The following is a 25,711-nucleotide window of genomic DNA, read 5'->3' as shown; positions in this document are numbered from 1 at the left end:
GCCAACTAGAGCTATAATCTAGTCAATCACTTGAGGATATTGTAATTATAAAAAGTGTGTAAATTCTAGATATTGGAGCTTTAAATAGTGGAATTTTCCTAGCAAGGGTTCTTGGGCGGTAAATACTAATAGGGGAACATGGATAACAAAAATTGTTTTATCCCCTATGGTATGTGAATATTTACTTTACTTTGAAATTGCTACATTGCATGATTTTTTATTATACGCCTAAGCTAAGTTTTTAATTTGAAAATCTCAATTGACCCCCCTCTTGAGAAGCCACTTGGGTGAACAAGCTTATGGGTTCAAATTTCACTTATTTTTCAATTCTTAATTGAGCTGAAACCAAGTGCAATACTAACTTTAGTAGTGGAATGGTTAATTTTCTAAGTAATTTTAATTCCATAAGAACCAGTTTCAAGATTCATTAATAAGGTAAAAATTAATTCGAGGTTTTAATCCTCATAACAAACTTGCATTGATTAGCCTCCATAAATCATGATTTTTTTTCAATCTTCTCAAAGTAGAACACTTTGAATTGTTGCTTTTAGTTTGTGGTTGGAGACACCTAACTTCCAAGGCCTCAATTATTTGACATTTAACCTAAATTCTTGGATAGTGATAAACATGCTTTATTTCACATGTCTTAGTACACTTATTAAATCAATTAAAACTTATTTTTAGGATAAGTGATTAAGATTAAGTAGATATCTTGGAGTGTAAATTAATAATATTTCTTGGATATGTATACCAGGTTGATTTGCACCAAGTGACAAATTAGGGATTACATGGGTAATTGATTTGACTCATAGAGAGTCACCCAAAGGCTACCTTTATTAGATTGATTATAGAAATTTCCAAATTATTGTCTATCTAGTTGGTGAAATTGGATGTTTTCAATTTAGGACCAAATTCAACCACTACTACTATAAGGTAGATGGTATTAATATCCAAGAGTGACTTGTTGTGCTCTCTAGGATGACTACCCTGTGCTATCTGTTGTTTGATGAGCTCCATCTTTCTTGCAAGTTTTCATCTGTCTTCTCCTAGTTAACTTCATGGCTACATTGGCAGTACCCAAACTTTGAACCATCCCCTTCTTGTAGTCAACTCGAACAATCATCACATAATCGTATATGACATTATAGTTGGGCTCTACACTCGTAGCCAAGGTATCATGGATTAAACTGTCATTATGTTCTTGTTTAAGTTGTACATAGTAATTAATACTTTGTCTAAATTTAATTAAAAATAAATAAGACATGAAATTATGTAATACTAACATGGACAATTCTATTTTAGTAAGTTGCCCATCCATTGGCTTATCTAGAGTGGTAGTTCTTGAATAAATTGACTTTATTGACCTCACCCTACAAATGTAACATGAAATAAAATAAGATCCTTAGATCTTTATAGAAAGAAATAAAATGTCAACAATTATTTTATATAGCATCTCAGGACTCTCCTATACGACTTCAACCTACATGTATGCCAGATTGTTTTCCAAGCATTTTTTTTTTATTTCTATGGCCAACACTTATACACAAAATATCTCAAGGGATGGAGAGAAGAGAAGACACTCTAGCTCTTCGGAGAAAGGAGAGAAGAAGAAACCAGGGAGAAAAAGAGGATGGAAAGAGAGAGATGTAAGGACGAACTTGAGCCAAGAAGAAGAGGCATGAATGCCCTATCCCATGCCTTAAGGTTGTACTTATAGTTGCGAAAAGTTTTTTACAATTACTAAAATGCCCTTAGGGCTACATGATTTAAAATGAAAAAGACATAAGAGGACATACACCAGCTTGCATAATTCCTATTCTATGCCATCTCTATGAAAATTCTCCTTATTTACTAGCCATGCTATCCCTACACACATGGGGTGTCTTTTAACTCTCTCCCTCAAGCTGGTGTTTGTAACTTCACTCTACAAATAACCTTGGTCAAGAAACTTTTATTGCCTTACTTTGATTCATCTTTCTGTTGTTGACATCTTGTTTGTAGTCTTCATCTTGTTCTCCCCCTTACTTGGATATTATGGTCACATAAAATTTTATTACCACTACACGTGGAATTCTTCATTATTGGTTACCTCTTTCTTATACTTCTCCTTCTTCTTCTCCCCCTCAAGTTGGGGATGTCTTTGTTCTTTACCAAGAGCACAACATAATGGTGAGAAAATAAAAATCACTCCTGGCCATACAACAAAGCTCTGTCCACTAGTCAAAATGGTCGTAGTCTGAAACACACTCTGCTCAATTTCAAAAGCTGAAAAATAACCCAGCATTAGGGCGCAACAAAGAGACTACTCACTTTTTAAGGGTAACTCATACACAAATCACCTCTTGGGTGAAGAATAAAAGATTTGACTCAAGTTGGATGTAGGGTACACTCCTATACTTTTAGGTAGTGGGTTTAGGCATTACTTTGAAGTGATGAAAACACTACATGATAAAATGATGAAGTACCAAAGGAAAATAACTTTAACTGGAAGGAGGCAACTAAACAATACCCATACTTCTAAATGAATCTAGAATGTGACTTTTTTTTTTTTTTTGAAAAACTTTGGGAGACAATAACGGTAAAACTGAATTGACTTAAAAAATTTGACCAATTATGTATTTTGAGCGATAACCAAGTTTGACTCAAGAGAGAGATAGAAAAAATAATTCCCTTTTGAAGTTAATGATTAAGGAAAATTTTAAAAAACCAATAAGAAAGTTTTGAGATGAGATATAATAACAAGAACTTTCTAAAAATGGGCTTCTTATATAAGGCAATTAATTTTTAACACAACTTGACCAATTTACATAGAAAATATTCATGAGATAATTTCTGGAAAAAGAGAGATTTAGGACACAAATATTTGGAATTTAGAATGAACAAACAAGACTTTCTAATTCAATTTTTTCAGACTTAGTAAAAAAAAAAACAAAAAGTAAACTCATATAAAGAATGACTTCTCTTAGGGAAACTAATGCGATGTGAGATAAAATAAAGAAACCTTAATGAAGGAAAGATACTCAATTTGGTAAAATCTTGAGTGCAGTTTGAAAAAAAAATAAGAAACTTAACTAAGATTAGAAACTCAAAAAGTGAAGCAAACAATTTGGCTTAAATTTGGATTTTTGCATCCAACTGGATACCAACATGACCTTTGAATCTTCCAATGTGAATGTCTCTTTCTAGAAAGATCAAATTGAAAAAATATTTAATTGGATAGAAAGTAAACTCACATAGGTTTCTTTTGAGATATAATTCTAAATATAAATTCAAAGTCATGTTAGTACAAACAGTTTAGAAATTTGAAGCTTTTTTATGCTAAACGAAACTTTTTTGCCACTTGACCTTTGCTGCTTTTGATGTCGATTTTTCTTTCAATAAAAAATCTGATTTTAATCATTATTTTGAGTTGGAAAGTAGACTCAAAGATATTCCTATTGTATGTAATTTTCTATATGAAAATACCCTAAGAGAGTAAAAAATCCAATTAAAAATAGGTATTGAGAAAGAAGACTAAAGGAAAAAAGAGAAACTCCTCTTTTTGTTTTTTGCTTTTTTCTTTTTCTTTTCTTCTTCTTCATCCCTTTATTCTCCATCTTCTTCTCTTTTTCCATCTCAGATCTTTGCCTGCGCTAATACCATGTTGATTTCTATGGCGAACACATAAACACAAAGGATTTCAAGGGAATGAAATAAGAGGGGAACTCTAGCTCTTGGGAGAGGAGAGAAGAAACCAAGGGAAAGAAAGAGGAGGAAAAAAGAGAAAGGTATAGGAGCAAATTTGAGTCCAAAGGAAGAGGTTTGAGTGCTCTATCCCATGCCTTGAAGTTGTACTTATAGTTTTGAAAAAGTATTTACAATGACTACAATGCCCTTAGGGCTCATGCTTTAAAAGGAAAAAGACTTAAGAGGACATACACCAGCTTGCATAATTATAATTTTATGCCATCTCTATAGAAGTTCTCCTTACTTATTAGCCATGTCACCCCTACACACATGGGTGTCTTTTAACAATTCTAAAAGTTGATCTTTGATCTTCTCTTCATTTAAGAAAATCAAAAGAATATGACACACATATTTACATAAAAATTTTATTACTATCAATATAAATATATAGATAAAATACCTAATACTTAGCATCGTTAAAGACGTTATGACATATATCATCTGAGGAACACGTAGAATATGAATACTAGATTGCCTCCTCTGCATCCGTAAATTGTTGGAACCACTTGTGTTACAAGCAATTCTCATGTATAACAATGACTAGAAGGCAGTAGCAGCAGATCTTGCCTCAGTAGGAGACAGAGATGCACTCTGGCATTTCAAAGAATATCATTAAGCCAATCATAGCAAACTTCTTGCAAAAATATGTTGATGAGTATTAGGAAGAGATACCAATGGCAGCGAGGTAGAAACCATCAAAGACAACAAAATACACCAACGTGGAGCTACTCAGAATGGGCAACAGTAATAATTCGAGTAGGATTGGAATTTCTAAAAAACTCATAGCTACGAGTCCTAAAAATCAATGCTCTAATACCATGTTGATTTTTAGGACTCCGTGGATTACCTCGTGGAGAAAGAAGAATAACGCATATTGGGTAGAAAAGGGTGAAAGAATGAGGTTATGGACTTGTGTCCAAATCCTCCTCTTGAAGCTCTATTTATAAATGAATAAAATTAAAATATTACAACTATGTCCTTCACCCTAAAAGAGTAAGGAAGAGACAAGAAATATAAATTAATTACATCAGTGCCACCCTAATTACATCATATCTTCCAATAGATTTGATTATGCTCTCATATTCTCTAAGAGCTACGGAGCGCTCTGCAATCATTGTTGCATCTAGTGCCAAGGAAGTGTGGGATAAACTTCAAGTAAACCATGAGGGTACTTCTTAAAGGAAAAAGGCTTAAGTGAATATACTTAATGAGTATGAGAACTTAAAAATGAGGCCCGATGAATTTGATGATAGCATGCATAAAAGATTCAATGTAATCTTAAGTAAATTGGCCCTACTTGATGCTACCTATATCAACAAAGAAAAAGTAAACAAAGTCCTTGGAGTCTACCCAAAGAGTGGATGCTCCAAGTCAGTACCATAAATGAAATTAGGATACTAAAGAATGTTACTTTAGAAGACTTGATGGGTAACCTTGGTACTCATGAAATAAGTTTAAAGGAATTTGAAAGGAACTAAGAACTTATTGTTGAATTTAGGATCCCTTTTCCAATATTCTGAGCAAGGGAAGATAGAAAGAAAGAGGAGACAAGGAGAAGAAGGCTCTCGGGTAGAGAGAAGAAGAGAAGAGGAACAAGGTGTGCACCAAGCAAAGAGAGAGAGAGAGATTTACTCAAGAGAGAATTGTATAACTTGATTAATTCTGAATTACAACACCTCTATGTATAGTAGAGGAAGTGATAGAGTCCTTATACAATTAACCTTTAAATCTCCTAATTACATTCCAACTATAACTCTCAAAGATAAGTCTATCATGAAAACACAACACAATCTAATAGAGTTCAAATATAAGTTGAACTATAACTCTTCTTCAAGAACGTGGACATAAGTGAGGAGGCCAGCTCATAGCCTTATCCTTGTGGGTCCCACATGATCTTCCAACTCATATTGATAAGATTCTAGCTCATGGTATCTTTTTGGGTCCCACTTGATCTTTAAGTCTTCTAACTCATTTCAGCGTGTGCTTCTTATCTTCGTAACTTGTGCTAGCTTGGGTGAGGACTCTTCTTAGCATCCCACGTCCTCATGTTGGGTCCCACGAACTCATGCACCATGGTGGGTCCCATATTGTAACACTCCCCCTCAAGTTGGGGGTGAGAAAACATCGTAGATGTCCAGCTTGTAGCAGATGGTAGACATAATCTTGTGAGTGACCGACTTAGTGAGAATATCTGCAACTTGACTTTGTGATGATATATGCTTTAGAGATAAAAGACTCGCTTTGAACTTTTCTCATGTAAAATGGTAGTTCACTTCAATATGTTTTGTTCTTTTATAGAATGCTGGATTCGATGTAATGTGTATTGCTGCTTGATTATCACAATATAGATCCATCAGAGCTTCTTTGTAGAATCCCAATTCAGTGAGAAGAGATCTTATCCATAGGAGTTCAATAACAGTGTGTGCCATGGCTCTGTATTCTGCTTTTGCACTAGACCATGCTACTATATTTTGCCTCTTTCTTCTCCTTATAAAAAAAATCCCTCCAACCATCGTACAATATTCGGAAGTAGATTTCTTGTCATCCAGGGATCCGGCCCATTCTGCATCTGACAATTCTTCGATGTTGAAATGACCATGATTTTTATAGAGAAGCCCTCTTCCTAAAGCTCCTTTCAAATATCGTAATATCCTTTCAAGTGCTTGCCAATGACTAAGTTGTGGTTTGTGCATGTATTGACTCACCACACTTACTGCATATGATATTTCTAGCCTTGTTACACACAGGTAAATAAGTCATCCCACTAGTATATGATATTTCTCGATATCTATATCTTCTCCAGTATCTGCACATAATTTTGTATTTGAGTCCATAGGAGTGTCTGCTGGTTTGCATTCTAGCCTTCTTGTCTCCTCCGGTAGATCAAGGCCATACTTCCTTTGGGATAGCACAATCCCATGTCTAGATTGTAATACTTCAATACCCAAAAAAATATTTGAGTAGTCCAAGATCCTTTGTCTTGAATTCAGCACATATTTTTTCTTTTGTTTCCTGGATGCCCTCAGAATCACTACCAGTTAAAATGATGTCATCAACACATACTGCCAAAATTACATTGCCTCTAGGTGTGTTTTTAATAAAAATTGAGCGATCTCCAGAGCATCTATAAAATCCTACCCGTATGAGGGTTTAACTAAATTTCTCAAACCATGCATGAGGGGACTATTTTAGACCATACAAAGATTTTTTTAGTCGACATACTGACTGCCCCTCAACCACATACCCAGGTGGTTGTTGCATATAAATTTCTTCTTTGATGTCCCCATTCAGAAAGGCATTTTCCCATTAAGTTGATATACCTGCCAGGAAGAGTTAGCTGCCAGAGATAATAACACATGTACCGATTTCATTTTTTCCATTGGAGAGAAGGTTTCCTCATAATCAATTCCATAACATTGTGTATAGGCCTTAGCCAGAAGGCGAGCCTTCAACTGAGCCATAGACCCATCCGGATTGTGTTTCACAGTAAACACCCATTTGCAACCAACGAGTTTCTTATCTGATGGAAGTGGGACTAGAGCCCATGTCTAATTTTCATAAAGAGCCTGCATTTGTTCATCCATTGTTGCCTTCCACCCTAGATGTTTGAGAGCCTTCTGATAGGAATGTGGTACAGATATGGAAGAAATAGCAGAGAGAAATTGACAACATGTAGGGGACAAACGATTATGAGACACAAAATTTGATATGGGATGAGACATAGAGGGTATGGTGCATGATCTAGGTTCTTTTATTTGTGTCATAGGACGAGTATCATATTGTGGGCCAAAAACAACTGGAAAAGATGGACTTACCTCGGTGGGATCCGTAAACTCAACAGGTGTGGTGTCAGCCGGTGTTTCTAGGGGCTGAGAAGTTTTTGTAGCACGGGGCACAACCGATCGAGGAGAACATGGTACTGAAGATAAACCTAGAGGAGCATTGTCAGAATAGTATGGAGAGTCTTCAAAAAATGTGATATCCCTGGACACAAGTAAATACTGAAGAGTGGGATTATAACAAACATATCCCTTTTGTGTACGAGAGTATCCTAGAAAGTTACACTTGATAGATTTAGGATCAAGTTTACTATGTTTTGGGGAAGAAATATGGACAAAACATTGACACCCGAAGATTTTCAAGGGCAGTGAAAATGGATAATCATTTGGTAACAATATAGAGTAAGGAGATTTATTACCAAGAACGGAAGATGGCAAACGATTTATAAGAAAGCATGTGGTAAGGACTGCATGAGGCCAATAAAAGTATGGAACGTTCATGGCATATAATAAACCTCGAGCTACCTCAAGAATTTGATGATTTTTCCGTCCAGCTACACCATTTTGTTGAAGAGTGTAGGCACATGATGTTTGATGGATAATGCCATTTTCTTGACAAAAAGAGTCAAGTTCTTTGGAAATGTATTCTTTGGCATTATCAGATTGAAGTATTTTTATGTTCTGACCAAACTGAGTAAGTACCATAACATGAAAAGAATTAAAAATCAATGGTATCTAAGAACGCTCCTTAAATAGAAACAACCAAGTGGTACGAGTGAAGTCATCAATAAATTTAATAAAATACCTGACTTAAGAAATATTTGAGACGGTCAAGGGTACCCATACATCGGTATGAATTAATGAAAACGGAGTAATAGTTTTGACTTCTGGACGAGATGAATATGTACTCCTTTGATGTTTACTAAGTTGACAAACTTCACAATTAAACTCGAACCTGACTTTAAGAGTAGGAAACATATAATGAAGAGATTGTGAAGATAGATGTCCCAACTGGTTGTGCCATAGCCTTGTCTTATTTTCACAAGTGGAAAGAATATTTATTTTTTGCACATCTAGGTAGTATAGGCCCCCTTGTTCACGGCCTCCACCAATCACCTACTTCGTTATAAGATCCTTAAATACACACGAAGTGGGTGAGAAGGTGATAGAGCAATTAAAATACTTTGTCAGTTGACTAATAGATAACAGATTCAAAGGGAAGGTAGGAACAAATAGGATATCAGTGAGCAGAAGTATTGGTGTAACGGAAGTGGATCATTTCCCTTGAACCTTGGTTTGAGAACCGTCAGCTATGGTAACAAACTTATGTGAAAGACACGAAGATACAAAATATAATAAATGTCTGTTACCTGAAAGATGCTCGGAGGCTCCTGAGTCAATTATCCAGGATGAAGATGAGGCGGATAACATACCTGAAGTAGTGGTGGTAGCGGTATTTAATGAGGAACTTGGAGAAGAACCCATCATTTTCTGAAACAACTCATATTCTTCATCAATAAAAATTTTCTTTTCAATTGATTTTGTGGGTTGATCCTCCTTTGTATCCCCCATACTCCTTGGATGAGATGACCATCAACCATTTTTAGTTGTTCAAACGGTCCATTCTTGGTGTCGTGCCGAATATCTCAATCTATGGATTAAGGAAGAATCTCATTCTTACCTTCCAATATCTATAATTGGTCTAATTCAACTTTGGAGGTTGGTTGGCAAATTGCCCTTAAGGAAGAATCATTTTATCTTGATAGGCCATTTGAAATTGAATATGAAAATAAAAGAGAGTTTAATTTTAAACTATGACCTGCTCTAATATCAATAGTTGGCCTAGATAGCTTCTCAAGAGGAGGGTGAATTTAGAATTTGAAATTAAATATTGATTCCTCAAATGAAAAATTGAAAGCAAAAACACAATTAACAAGCACACACCATAATAGAAGACAAAGCATTTTTGTTTTCGATGTGCTCTTATTGGTAGTCACTACCCAAGAACCCTTGTTTGAGAAAATTTCACTAATAGCTCTATTAGTTGAAATTTTACATAAAAGAGATTCTAACTCTCTTTTAAGCCATGTGTATGGTCAAATACATGATTACAAATCTCTCCTTAAGATTAATACAACTAGTTTCTAGCTCTAGCAGGCCTTCCTGTCTACATTCCAAGTTCAAGATCAACCTTGATAAGAAATAATGAAAATAGAATAAAGAAAAGAAAACTTACACCCATTTGAAATTGGAGAGATAACTATCTCCTAGAGATTTCCAATTCTCCAACCATTGATACACACAAGTAAGCTTTTTGGAGCTTGAAATGCTAGAATGCACATTGATTTTGAGAGAGACAAGAGATTTTTGCAAGAGTATAACACAATTTCTCTTAAAAGTGGATTCGTGAAAGAATTACAAGTAAATCAGTGGTTAAATTTAATAAATTATAAGTTTTCCTACCAAACTAACCATTTTTTGCCCTTTTAAAAAAACTGTAAAAAATGTTCATTAATCACTGAAAATCTATGGTTGATCAACCATGTGTAATGACTTTATTTTTGAGTTCCCTAGGTTTGTTGACCAATCAGGCCATTGATCAGTTGAATTCTCAACTTTTAAGAAATAGCTTATTGATCAATTAATCCAAGTAGGTTGATAGATCAAGCTTTATGGGGCTATCTATGCAATTCTCAAGATGATTGATCATAATGTAGGGTATCATCAACCAAACTTTATAGCTCATACTGGTAGTTCTTAAGATGATCGATCATAGTGTAAGGTATGATTGAGCATGCCTTATATTCTTTGCCAAACTGTATTCTCTATGATGAACCATGTCACTTTTATAATCGACCATGCTACAAGCCAGTATGAAAGGTTATGTTTTAAGCATGAAGAGAACATGGTTAAGGGGTTTTGCAAGTCTAAAAATAGTTTTAAGCATCGATTAAACATGGTTTTAAGAAATTAAATGCCTAAAGCTCCAAGCTCTTTTATACCTTAAAATCGGAATTTAGTAGTTGTCCTCATACATGGCTAGAGTTCTTGAGATATTTTTAGATAACTTAGACTTTAATCTTCAAATCTTCAATTTTTTTCTTGCAGTTTACTTCTTCAAGATGACTTGAGGCATTGTTGACTTCGAGGTTTTGCATTGAGTTTTTTTGGTTCTTTGTACAAACCTTAGTCTTTGTGTCTCTTTGTGTCTCTTGAATGAGTTGCATATGAAATACTTGATTGCAAATATTAGTACATATATGGTTAAGTTTTGTTATCTTCAAAATATAGATAGAATTCAACCTAGGTCAACATGTATTTCATGTGATGATAAAACACATTGAGGTTGATTGTCATTTTGTACACAAAAAGTATCCTTAATAGGAAGATTGCCTTTCCTTTTGTGAGAATTGATGATCAACTTGGAGACTTTTTTGCCAACGCTTTTATGAAGGCCAGGTTTTCCTCTTTATGTAACAAGCTAATAATGTTTTATTTATGCTCTAACTTGAGTGAGAATACTGGAAAATCTATATTTATTCTCTAACTTGAGGGGGAATACTGAAAATTTTATGTAAGTTGAAGTTATTTATTTTCCAATTCTTTTACCAGTGATAATATATCAATATAAACATTAGGGAGACATAATGTCATCCTCACTCGTGACCTAATATGTGTTTCCCTTTTGTTCTCTCTCCTTTCTCTCGCTCTTTTTAATCCCAACAACTCTTCTCCTCAACGCATCTCTCTCTTAGGCTCTTCTTCCTATTCGAAGTGTTTCCTGTTTACAAGCCCTCATAAAGAGTTCTTTTTTAGGCTTGTCAACTTTACATAATTCCTTAATAATTCCAATCACTTAAATTAACAAAAAAGACACGAAAATTAAATTCCACTTGACTTGTTTTGAAATATGGAGATCTGTCCCTCATAATATTTTTGTTAGACTTGGGTCAATCGATTTAATGGACCAGTTATCCATCTTGGTCTTCTAAGACCATTGTAAAGTTCAAGCTCATTCACCCAACCCTTCTCTCCAGGACTATGGATAGCCTGGTGGCAAGTAAAACCAAAGGTGGCCAGGCCGACTAAGTAAAACTCTTCAATTTTCCACACAAAATGACAGATGCAATTGATGACTTGGGGGTTTTCTGAGCCACATCAAGGTTATCCATTCAGGCAAGCTTAATTCCGGCTCATATTGAGACACGCTTTCAGGAAATCTTGGAGGCCAATTGCTCTCTAGAAATACATTCAGAACAGGATGTCCATTAAATAAAAGAAAAGCTTCCTTTGACTTACTGTTGTTAAAATGCCATTAGCTGGCTAGCAACTTCAACTGGGGAGAATCAGACAACAATCTGGCGTAGAAAATGTAGCATGTCTCGTCATCCCATTTTTTTGTGGAAGGATGAAAACTGACTGGTTCATCCAAATTTCCCTCTAAACTTCACAATCAATAAGAATGGACACTAAAGAAAAGAGAACAAAATCCACTCACCTGCAGAATTATTGACAGCGAAGGGAATCTCGCCCAGATTAAATGGATATGGTCCCTGAACATAATGCGGATACAGGTACTCGAAAAGGAAAGTTGAAACGAAGAAGAGGATGCAATGCGTTATAATTGAGAAATGAGAATGTTGGGTTTAGTCTTTTCTTATCATGGAAGACGCTTTTTGTATCTGTGCTGTCTGCCCATTATGCAAGCTGAGCTGAAAGGCTCTTTCTTTCTCTGTCTTCAGCCAAATGCTGAGGTACGTGGATGTTTGTAAACAAAGTCAAAGCTCACAGGCTAAGAATATTATACAGATGAAGCCCACTAGTGCCCCCATTAGCCATTATTTTCGAAGTATGCTCCACGGTTGATCAGACCGACTTAACAGATTCGGTATTCCATCAATACGAGATCTTTACTGTCAAAACCGTAAAGAAAAACTAATGCAATTTGAAGCATGAAGTTCACTCAATAATTCATCTTCAAGAATAGAACTACGGAAAGAAGTGGCCATTGTACTATGTTTTTTCTTATCAAATACATCATTTCTATGGTTAATGTTATTCTGGAGAATAATGTTGAATAATGTACCCGCAAGAGTAGTTTGGTCTTTTTACTTGTGGCGGATTTGGTATATTTGACCCTCTTTTCCTTGGGTTACTTATGCCATTAGATATTGTTTTATGTATGTTAACATATTGAACATATTACCATATTTTGTTATTCACCAGATGGGAACATACATTTAATTATAATCTACAAGATAGGTGTTGAGGGACAGGGTTGGATGGATTTCGTATAAAATAAAAACTTGTTTAATTTCTGAAAAAGAGAAAAACTTCATTGACTTAATATAATTTGAGTACAATGGTAGAACTTAATAAATTTGACCAAGTATAAATTTTTTAAGGGTGATTTCAATTTTCTTAGTTGATAAAATTTCATGTCAATTTGATCTATATTTACGGAGATATTCACATTGGAATAATAAAAGGTCATGCTAGTATCCTGTTGCATATGAAGATCCGAATTTAAGCCAAATTTTTTTATTAACTTTTTGAGTTATTTTTATTGATCAACAATATCAAGAAAATGTCTCATGATCTGCCCTTGGAAAGTTTATGTTTGTTAACTAACAATATCGGGAAAGAATTTTTAGAAAATCATCTTATTTTCAAAAAATTTCCTTAAATTATTTGTCAAAAAGAAGAAGTGTTCCTATTCTGAATTATGGAAACTTCCCAAAAAACTACTTACTTGATTTAATACTATAAATTACAAAAGTATTTATGTAAGGAGATTCTGATCTAGGATCAGATTCAAAACATGTGTTTCTTCTGTAGTTATGAAAAATTCTTGCAGCATATTAACAGCATGTTGGAGCAACACTCAGTGTACTTATCTCCTTATGAAGTGAGTAGCCTCCCACAGCCTATCACTCAATGAAATCCTTTCAAGCTATAATTGGACGCTTATATCATTAGCTACTAATTAGTTGGTTTAATATGGCTAGCTCTTGGTTTGTTGTCTAAATTAATTACTTATGCAGTAAGTGTGGAAGCAACATCTGTTACTATTTTATTTACTCCTCTCTATTTTTTAGAAGACCTTGTGGATGCTCTAGGAACCAGCAACACTCAGTTCAGTTATTATTTTTTAGAAGATTAACAGCACTTGATTCAACTTATTGTTTTGTGCACATCTTCCTTATTCAAGGATGAATTTGTTGCAGATTATCTCATGTGTGCTTATTACTCTTAAGGAGTTTTACTATTTACTAGTTATTTGTTGCTTTATAACAACATATTTGGTATGTGTAATTTGGGCATTGGATCATTACCGCAATTGCTATTATCTCTTTGATTAAGACATTATTATTGAAGAAGAACTCCTTGATTGCTTGCCTTGGGTTCATTATTTGCTGACTATTTTCGGCATTGGTTCATATGATGAAGAATTTGAATTTCTTAGGAAAATAAAGCACATGGTGGCCCCAACATATTATCTTCCGGTGATTCCCCATTATCCTGAATTATTTGGCAAACTTTCCCCTATCGTCCTTTATTTGACTCTCACTTACCCCTTTGGCCAACCTTTTTGAAGTGTTGCTTTGGTTGGCCCTTTTATTTATATGAGTGTTTTAAGTCCTTCAAGATTTTTTTATTGGTAACCTTGGGTCTTTTATCGTCATCTTGTGAATGATAGACATTACCCACTTTAGTGATTATTATCACTATATTTGGTCAAAATCCTTTGAAATTAGTTTCGACTTATATTTTATCACCCATTTCTACTCTTTGAGAGTCGGTGTCTAGTATTGGGAACCGTGATGGAGGAGTTTATTACTACATTTATGAAATTTGGTTCAAACTAGGATTACTGCCATTACTACCGAGCTTGAGGGGGAGTGTTGAAAAATATGATGTAATTAGGGTCACATTGATGTAATTAGTTTATATTCTTTTATCTCTTATTCACTTTTACTATAGTGAAGGGTATTCTTATAATATTAGTATTTTTTATATCTATACATACAACTTAAGAGGGAGGATTTGGACTAAGTCCATTACCTTATTCTTTCTCCTCTTTTCTCCAAATTCGTGATTCTTCCACTTTGTTATGGCCCCTTATCTTCCTAAAACCTTCTCTCCACAACTCTTTTTCTTCTTCTCGCCCTTAAACCTCTTCAACTAAAATTATACATCATAGAATCCTAACTTTCATAAAAAACAAACTGGGAAAGTAGTTAGGGAACTTGGGAGAGAAATTAGGGGGAGTTTATTTGTCCTAAGATGTAGAGATATGGATTTTTTTAGAGGGTTGTAGATTGAATGGAACTCTAGGGTAAGTTGAAACACAGGGGTATGGTGAATAAATATTTTTTTAGGCTTTTTAGGTAATGGGTGTAGGGAAATGGGGTAAATGGGGGGCTAGGTCATATGGGCTCGAGGAAAAAAGAAAAAATATTTTTTAGGCTTTTTTGACAGGACTGGCCTTTATGGCTTCTCATGGAGACATCTCACCAAATATAGCTCATAATACCAAAGTTCATTTTTTTACTCATAATATAGTCGAAGAGCCTTAATTTGGTTTATACTTGATATGTAAAGCTCTCACCTTGTATTGTTTTTTGTGGTTGTAATCGTTTTGTTCAGTAGTGGAACCCTAATTGACTCTGTTAGAGATATCTCTTTATACAAATTGACTTTAAAATTGATTCTTCCAAAACAATATTTGAATAGCTTTCATTCAAGTATAATATTTCCACATAAAATATGCTTCTTGTTAAGAAGATGCTCCACTTAAGTGTCAGATATGTAGTTTAGTTGAACTGATCATCAATTTGGTTAACAATTAAGACGGAGTAGGTCCCAAAAAAGGATTGCTTTGATACCAATTGATAAGAACCTACTTGTGGAAGGTCCTTATCTTTTCATAAAATTGTAAGGAAGATTTAAAGAGGGAAGTCAAGAAGGTTGGAATAAGAGAGAAGGGAAGAAGAGCAAAGTAAAATAGAGGAAGAGAGGGAGATAGAGAGAGATCTAGAAAGAAAAGAGAGAAGAAGAGCGCAGAAAAGAGGGAAGAGGTGCTAAGCATGAATTTGAGAGGTGAAAGAGGGATTTGGAAAAGGTTTGATTGATTTCTTCCTTATGCCAACACCCTATTTATAGCATTACTTGGGAAAATATTTAATCAACTAGGATTGCATAACTCAAGAAGAGATTCTAAGAAATTTAAAGGATTAAATCAATCTAGGAGAGATTCTAGGGATAGATGGGATCTTATCTAAACAAAAAGAGGGAGAATTTCCCCTTTTTGTCCTCATGGCTCACACCCCCTTCTTTCATAGAGGTGGCACCACTTTCCATTTTTTAGTGGCACCATCCATTTCTCTTTCTTCTTTTATTTCTTCTTTTTTCTTCTTCTCTTCTTCTTATTTGATGGTAATTTCTGGTCTCTATCATAATGTTAGAGAAAATATTTTATAGGTAACTATTATAATTATTTCTAATTATTCATATAATTTAGTAATTCACCATTCATTAATTAAGTAATTAACTTATTAATAATTAAGTATCTAAATAAAATTTCAATTAATTAATTAATCAAGTAACTATTCAAGTACTTAATCAGGTAAGTAAAATAAGCATGTTTTTTAGTTTGAAATATTTGACTTAATGGGTTCAAGTTGTATACTCCTGAATGTTAGTCTATCATTCTCATGTCTAAGGTCTTCAAAATGTCGAAGTTTTCTACTTCTAATTGTTAGTTAAATTATTTACACTCATTAGTCAATTACTTAATTCACTACATAATTAATTTAAATACAATAAAATTTATTTTTAAAAATTTAATTTGTATTTATTACCTGATAAAATTAAATTATTATATACGAAAGTGATAAATTATGATTAATTATTGATAAAAATTTATTAGATTAACAATGTAAGTAAAAAATTAAGTGATTAAGATTTGATTAATCAATTACTTGAGTAACTAATTAATTGGGTAACAATTAATAATGTAGACTAACTTAGCACATAATTTATTAATATTTAAATAAATTATAATTATTCAACTTATTAATTATTAATTAATAACATAACAATAACTACATAATAATTTAGTTAATCAATTATGTAACAAATTAATAAATTAACTTATGAATAAACTAATTCACTAGCTAATTAATTGAGTAAGTAAAATTTAATTAATAAACCACTTAAAAAACTAATTAGTAACTAGTAAGTCAACTAGCAGTTACGTAGTAACTAACTAATTTATTACTAAATTATTTAATTAACTATTGATTTAATATTAAATAAGGTTACATTAAATGACTAAATATTAGATACTGAACTGAATTAGTAATACTTAAAAAATGTTATTTACATAGTTACAAAATTAATAGTCAATTACTTGGTCAATTACTTTTAGTTAAGTGTCCAATTAGCTAATTGATTATAATATTCAACCTGTTACTTAACGAACCGTTATTTAATAACTTACTAATTTATTACTATGTCTTTTAATTACTTAATGAATGAATATTAAATTAAAAAATAATATAAAATTGTATAAGTTTTATTATAGTAAAAAATTATATTCTATTATTTTAATTTACTAAAAAATAATTTTCTAATATTTTATTTTAATTTAACTTAAATTCAATTGGATTATTATTATTATTTTATTTAATAATTTATAATTAATTTTATTTAATTTAAATATATTTATTAATTTAATTATAAAATTGAATTTTATTAATTTAATATAAAATTTTATTTTTATTAATTTAATATTAAATTTCATTTTATTATTTTAATATTAAATTTTAATTTATTAATTTAATTTTATAAAAAATTATTAATTTAATTTGAACTAATTTTAATTTTTTTAAAAAAATTTCCAAGTTTCTTGCTTGAGTTTTGGTTGAAAATTCGTGCAAAAAAATTAGTCAACCTTGGGATCCATACGTGTGGAACTATAATTTCCCTTCTCCGTCTTGTCCCTCTAATTTTTTCTTCCTCTACTTTCGTCCCTTCTCCCTCTACTTCCTTCTTCCTTCTTCTCCTCTTCTATATTTTTTCTCTATTTGTGATGCACAAGAGTCACTTCATCCAAAGAATCTGAGTACAATACAATTATGCTTCTTTTGAGAACCATGATATTAGGTAATTTCTTAGAAAATGACATGTACCTGAAGTACTTTTCTTATCATAAAGTCTACCAGCAAAATCAAAGTCTATCCCACAAGAGAAAAACCATCAGACTTGAAATAAAAAAGTCCATGATGAAATGTACCTCATAGATATCTAAATATTCCTTTCACTGTCACTACATAGGACTCCTTTGGATCAATTTGAAGTCATGCACAAAAACAAAGACGCACAACATACATAGGACTCCTTTGGATCAATTTGAAGTCTTGCAAAAAAACAAAGACGCACAACATATTGTATGCCTGATCTACTTGTTGTCAAGTAGAACACACCTGTATGAGCCCGTCTTTGCTATATGTTTTGTTGTTAAACTTAGTGGGCTTGCTACAATCCTTTTATCTTCTATGATTTCTTTCTTAAGGAGTTCTCTAATATATTTAGTTTGAGATATATAAATCTCTTCTTCCTTTATGAGTCTATAACAAAAAAATGATTTTACATCCCTTTAGTGGAGTTTGAAAATTTGAAAGTATGCAAATGCAAGTTATTAGAAGATATGAGTGAACTTGGGTGGTATTAATGTAAAAAGGCTAAGTTTTTTGTTTTCTATCCTCACCTATTAGGGTGAAGGGTATGGATGTAATATTTACCCTTTGATCTCTATAAATAAAGCTTAAGGAGGATTAAGGATAATCTAACAAACCCTAATCCTCTCTCTTTCCCAATGTGTCTACTCTCTTCATCTAACCAAATCTTTCCTTCTCTCCTTCTCTTATTCTTCTTCCTTCTTCCTTCTTCTTTTACCTCACGTTACATACACTAATATCAAGGGATCCAGAAAAATAACATGGTATTAGATTTGTGTCTTCAAGATTTCATCTCAATGGTTCATTCCATGCTCGGTTGATCACAACATACCCTGATGTACTCGGTAGCAACAGCCAAATCAGCAATTGAGGCTATGAATTACAGTACACTCCATGTAGGGTGGTATCGAGCCGAGCCGAGTCCGAACCTGCTTATGTTTGAGCCAATCTTGATTTAAATATTTTGAACTCGAGCTCGAGCCGAGTCCAGCCTCGAGCCTAAATTGTTATCGAGCTCGAGCCTAATAATTTTAACCGAGTTCGAGCTTCAACATTCATTTAAAATTTTTTAAAAACTACATGTCTCGGGTTCAAGCTCCAACATACATTTAAAACTTTTCAAAATATACATGTCTCGAGTTCGAGCTCCAACATACATTTAAAACTTTTCAAAATATACATATCAAATAAATTATATATAAAATTATTCATATATTTTACATAAAATTGGGCATACATTTTACATATAATTGGGCATGACCTCTACTTAAAATTGGGCATAAGGGTGGCATTGAATCGAGCCGAGCGCGAACCTTCTTATGTTTGAGCCGAGCCTGATTTAAATATTTCGAACTCGAGCTCGAGCCAACCCTAGCCTCCAGCTTAAAATTGTAATCAAGCTCGAGCCTAATAATTTTAACTGAGTTCGAGCTTCAACTTAATACTCTGTATAAAATATATGTCAAATAAATTATATATAAAATTAAGCATACATTTAAAAAAAGAATGATAGAAGTTCGGGATTGAATCTCGATAATGGATTAGAACGCACCAATATTAATCTTTTTTACCCCAAATATTGTCTAGCTTATTTAGTAATTTCTGAATCTGGCCATAAATTTACTATGGACTCCTTAGTGCCCCTCGTTAAAAATTTATATTCTAGTTTTTATTAGTGACTTACTATAAAATTACAAAAAATATTTTAAAATTTTCTTAGGAAAGTTAAATGGACCTCTTATTGCCTCTTCCAGGGAAATAAATAAAAATTAATAATCAATCTAATATATTACTATACTTATCAATAAATTTTTAATCAAATAAAATGTCAAACACAAAATTGCTATAAAAATTGCCTCATGCTAAAAGTATTACAGCATCAACTATCAAATACTTATTCAAAATTTTTATATATGGTTTTTTAGCCCATCTTGGCAGGAAAATCTTACATAGAAAGTTATATGATTTTTTAATAAGAATTTCCAATTAGAAAAATGTTTCCAAAAAACATGAGGCACTAATAGTCCCTAGAAACATATTTCTACTAAAAATGTCTTTTCAACATTTATTGAAAATACCGCTAATATGGCTTCGTTTTTAATAAATTTTTATTACCCAAACCACAAATTATTTTGTATGTCATGAAATTTATCTTTGTGATGGGTTGAAAGGGTATTCTAGATGAGTATTATTTACTTAACAATCCATATTAATAACTAAGTCTCAATTAAGGATCAAGTTCATCTCCTTTACGTATTGCTCCCTACTTTCATCTGGTTTCGACCTTTCAGCCCTCACAAGTCACAAATACTTGAAATATACTAAGTTATGAACGAGAGGAACTTTCAAACTTAGAACAAGATTTAAGTACAATGATTTAAGAACATAGCTCAATTGCACAAGAAAATATTAACAAAATATTTCTCATTTATAAAAATATTTTTTTTATAAAATAACTTATATTTATTTTCCTCAATTTTCACTTTTATTATATTTTTAATTTATTTTAAAATTTTAAATATATAATTTAATTTTTCTTCACTCTTCACCTCTTCTTGCTATTTGTTTCCTTTTCCTTTTGTCCTTAACTCTTATTTATTTTTCTTTTCCTTTTTTCCTCTCCTCGATTTTTTTCATTTTCCTTTTTTTTCCATATTCTCCCATGTTTCCTTTTTTTATTTATATTTTTATAAAATATTTTATATTTATTTCCCTCATTTTCAAATTAATTATAATTTTAATTCAATTTAAAATTTTAAATATATATTTTAATTTTAAAAAATTTCCTTCACTCTACTCCTCTCCTTGCTATTTGTTTCCTTTTTCCTTTTGTCTTTCAACTCTTATTTATTTTTCTTTTCCTTTTTCTCTCTCCTCCTTTTTTTTCCTTTTTTATTTTTTCTTCCCTTATTTTTCATTTATATTTATCTAAAATAATTTATATTTATTTCCTCATTTTTCACATTAATCATAAATTTAATTTATTTAAAATTTATAAATATATTTTTTATTTTTTTCCTTCACTCTTCTCCTACATTTTTTTCATTTTCATTTTTTCTTCCTTTATTTTTTATTTATATTTTTAAAAAAATATTTTATATTTATTTCCTCATTTTTCACGTTAATTATAATTTTAATTCATTTTAAAATTTTAAATATATATTTTTATTATTTATTTTTTCCTTCACTCTTCTTCTCCATTTTTTTCATTTTCATTTTTTTCTTCCCTTGTTTTATATTTTTATTTTTATAAAATAGTTGATATTTATTTCCTCATTTTTCACATTAACTATATATTTAATTAATTTAAAATTTTTAAATTTATATTTTGTTTTTTATTTTTTCCTTCACTCTTCTCCTCCATTTTTTTCAGTTTCCTTTTTTCATTTTTTTCTTCCCTTATTTTTTATTTATTTTTTATAAAATAGGTAATATTTATTTCCTCAATTTTCTCATTACTTATAATTTTAATTATTTTAAAATTTTAAATATATATATATATATATATATATATTTATTTTACTCTTCTTCTCCATTTTTTTCATTTTTCTTTTTTTCTTTTTTTCTTCTCTTATTTTTTCTTTATATTTTTATAAAATAGTTTATATTTATTTTTTAATTTTCACTTTAATTATAATTTTAATTCATTTAAAATTTTTAAATATTCATTTTTTTCCTTCACTTTTTCTCCTTCATTTTGTTCATTTTGCTTTTTTTCTTTTTTTTCTTCTCTAGTTTTTTCTTTATATTTTATGTAATCTATTAGATTATATTTCTCAATAGAAGTATCTTTTATGAAGTTAAGTTATACTTTGATGAAAGTTATTTAAGTCTAGTTTCAGAAGGAGAAAGTTTCATGTCAATTTGATCTATATTTAATGATATATTCGCATTAGAAGAATCAAAGGTCGTACTGGTATCCTATTGCATTGAAAAGTCTAAATTTAAGCAGATTGTTTTGCGTCACTTTTTGAGTTGTTGTTATTGATCAACTATATCAGGAAAATATCTCATTTACCCCTTTTTTTGTTACTACATCTATGTTAGTTGGTTCAATCTGGGAACACTGCCATTACCTTCCAGCTTGAGGGGGAGAAGTTGAAGAAGTATAAGAAAGAGGTATTTTATTCCATATGTTGTGGTAAGTTTTATGTGACCAAAATATTCAAGAAAGGGGGAATGCAAAAGATGAAGCTTTTGCATCTAACAAGATTTTTTTTGCAGCAAAGAAATTGAAGATCAAGAATCATGAATCGTAGTAATAATTGTGGTAATTATTGGTGATACTTGACTCGGCTTGTCTCGATTCTCTTTCTTTGATTGGATTATTATTTTGAGGTATTCGTAACATATTCCTTGGTCAACATATTGCATCGGATTATTTCATGGGTCCTTTTTACAAGGATTTTTATTATTTTGGTTCGTGTTATATGGGCCCAAGCCCATTTCAGCTGCAACTATTGTGTTCTTTGGATAAGACATTATTATTGAAGAAGTGGTGGCCTCAACATCCTATCTTCTTGTTTACCCATTGGCTATTGGTTATTTGATAACCTTACTCCTACCATCCTTTATTTGACTCACACATACATCTTTGGGCCAACCTTTTGCATGTTGCTTCGGTTGGGAGTTTAAGTCCATACATATATATATATATACTCGTGGGTCTTTTATCCCCGTCTTATGAATGACAGGCATTACCCACTTATCACGTTTGAGAGTTGGTGCCCAGGTTGGGACACTATGATGGAGGAACTTATTACTACATATATGTTACCCCCCTTAATAGCCATTTATTACTCCTACCACTTGAGGGTCGTTGTCTTTTGGAAGGACACGGTGATGGAGGAGTTTTTACTATACTTCTGAGCACTACGTATAGACACACTACCTACAAAAAATAGAGTGCCACTACCTGAGAATGATAGGAGTGTGCCCTACATCCAGCATGGAGTATGACTGGAGTATGGAGCGATGTCATACGGCTTGAAGTGATTTTACTCTCACTCATCTTATTGCTAGTTGGGCCTCATGGAAGAGAGCACTAGCGTGAGGGGGAGTGTTGGAAGATATGGAGGACTGCCATTTTATACGAGAAAATCCTATACATCATATGCAGCAAGCTAGGAGTTCATGATGTTCTCTCACCCCCAGCTTGAGGGGGAGTGTTGGAAGATGGGCCAAGCCCATACGACCAAGGAAGGCCCACATATCCAAGTGTGTTGGAAGATGGGCCCAAACCCATAAGATCAAGAAAGGCCCATATATTCAAGAGTGTTGGAAGATGGGCCCAAGCCCATAAGATATGGACCCACCATGATCACACAAGTTAATGGGACCCACCATGATCATGTGAGGTGGCATGATGAGTCTTACACAATAAGAAGTCTTACAAAGCCAAAATTATTATGGAAGCAGGTCTCATAGAAGTGTTTCAGCTTAAAGGTGTTTTAGTCATTTTAGTGTTCTATTTATATTGGGTTATTTAATTATTCTAGGACTTATCTTTAATTGTTAAATTTTGGGTGTAATAGGGACAAAGGTAGTTTAATTGTAGTTGGACTCTACTACCTTCCTCTATTATAAATAGAGGTTCATGTACTCTGATTACATTAGGTCAATGAAGTATTTCTCTTTTTCATAAATTCAATGAGCCCAACTTCCACACACTTGGACTTTTGGGCCCTCCATGTTCGTGTGGGTTTGGGTCCATCTTCCAACACTTTTTGATGTATCCAATTATTTTAAAGAGGCACCTGTTGATAAGCAAAAAATACATATAGAAGAGGATACAATATTCCAAGAGACATCAAAGACTATAAATACAAAGGAAGACCAAGCTCATACAAAGGTGGCACAAGAACCAAAAGGGACATTTTACCCATACAAAACCATGCAAGGGTGACATCAACCTCATCCACATAAAGGAGGATGTCCCCATGCATGGTTTAAGACAAATTCATCCCTACAATCTTTCATATGTGGGTCCCATAATAACCTTCCAAAGCTACTAAAGGATCTCCTACAAATCATGGTCAATCTACCCAAATCGATCAAGGAGACAAATTATCTCAAATCCCTCAATCTAAGGAAGAATATCAAAAATAAATCATGGTCAAATAAATCAATTACATAAAGGACACCAAGATTAATGGGAGAAGAAGGAATGATTAAACATTGATTAGTATTGATTTATGTAAATTTGTCAAGACAACCCCGTTGACACACATCTAAAAGATGACCATGAGATTTTATTTCTCGATTAAGGATTTTTTAAAACTTATATAAATCCTTGTAACTCTTTTACATTCATTTATTCAATACATAAAAATTCATCATCTTGCCTTGCCTCTCTCTTTCTTGGGTTTTGGTCTTGAATGCCTTGATGTTCTCTCATTCTTGCACTCATCCATTCCCTGATTTATGGTGACTTAAATTTTCTTATAGTATTGGAGCATACAACTTAATTCTCAGGAGGGTGATCACATTCAAACAAGTAGGTACTCTTCCATTAATTTCATACCTTATTCATTTCTTCATAAACATTGTCATAACAATTTTCTTTTTCTTTTTCACTTCATCTTCACTTCTTACACTTCCATCAATTACCTTTGTCTTTTTACTTCCATCCTTCTTTTAGATATCTTCATGAGTACTAATGTTATCTCAATACATTCAAATTCTCTTGTCAGTTACATCTATGACCACACTCAATTCAACTAAACTCCCTCCAACAACTATGTGACAAGGAGAAGTCATTGGATTCCAGTTTTGAAATCTCAACTCCTCATGGGATTCATTGATGGATCTATTACACCACGTTTAAAATTTGTTAGTAATAACCCATCCATGATGTTGAATATCTAGACAAGAGAAATACTTCACTAACTTGTTGTAATTTGAGTACAATGAACTTCTATTTATAATAGAGGGAACAAGTACAATTGAATTACAATAAAACTACCCTTATCCCAGTTACATCCAATGTTAAATAGTAAAAGATAAGTCTCAGAGCAATTGAACAACTGAACATAAATAGAAGAACAATATAACTAAACAACATTTAACTAAGACTCTACTGTTAGACCTTCTCTTCTAAGATTCATGTAAGACTCTACCATAATTTCTTGCTTTGTGAGACTTCTTATTATGAAAGTCATGTAAGACTCTTCCATATCTGCTCTTCAACACTCCCCCTCAAGTTAGAGTTTATAACTTCAACTTTTAGTGCAAATGATTCTTGATATTCAATCTTGGTCTTCAATCTTCACTGGCTAAATTTTTTTATAGATGTTAAATCTTCATCATTTGTTCCCCCTTTCTCGTATATTTTGATCACATAAAAATTATCACAATATGTGGAACAAAATACTTCTTTCTTATATTTCTTCTTCTACTTCTCCCCCTCAACATGGGGATAAAAATGACATAGTGACCTAGCTTGGACAAAATACAATGTAGGAGAAGAAATCACCCTTAGTCATATGACAAAGCTCCATACACCAATCAAAACGGTCATAGTCTAAAACACACTCCACTCAATTTTAAAGGCAGAAAAATGGCCCAACTTTAGGGCTTAACCAAGAGACTACTTACATTTTATAGGTAACTCAAACACAGATCACCTCTTGGGAGAAGAGTACAAGACTTGACTCAAGCTGGATGTTGGGCACACTCTTACACATTTTAAGTAGTGGGATTGCTCTTGTTGGAAGATGGGTCCAAGCCCACAAGACCAAGGAAGACCCACATATCTAAGAGTGTTGAAAGAGGGCCCAAGCCCATAAGATATGGATCCACAGAAGATGGGCTCAAGGCCACATGACCAAGGAAGGCCCACATACCTAAGAATGTTGGAAGATGGACCCAAGCTCATAAGATATGGGACCCACCATGATCATGTGAGGTGGCATAAGAAGTCTAATAGAGCTACAATTATTATGGAAGCAGGTCTCACAAAAG

The sequence above is a fragment of the Aristolochia californica genome, unplaced genomic scaffold (genome assembly GCF_029961685.1).
Source record: "Aristolochia californica isolate CCGP_79_NKW_82.1479 unplaced genomic scaffold, dmAriCali1.0.hap1 SCAF_3, whole genome shotgun sequence".
Taxonomy (NCBI): Eukaryota; Viridiplantae; Streptophyta; class Magnoliopsida; order Piperales; family Aristolochiaceae; genus Aristolochia; species Aristolochia californica.
Note: the sequence above shows the minus strand (reverse complement) of the source record.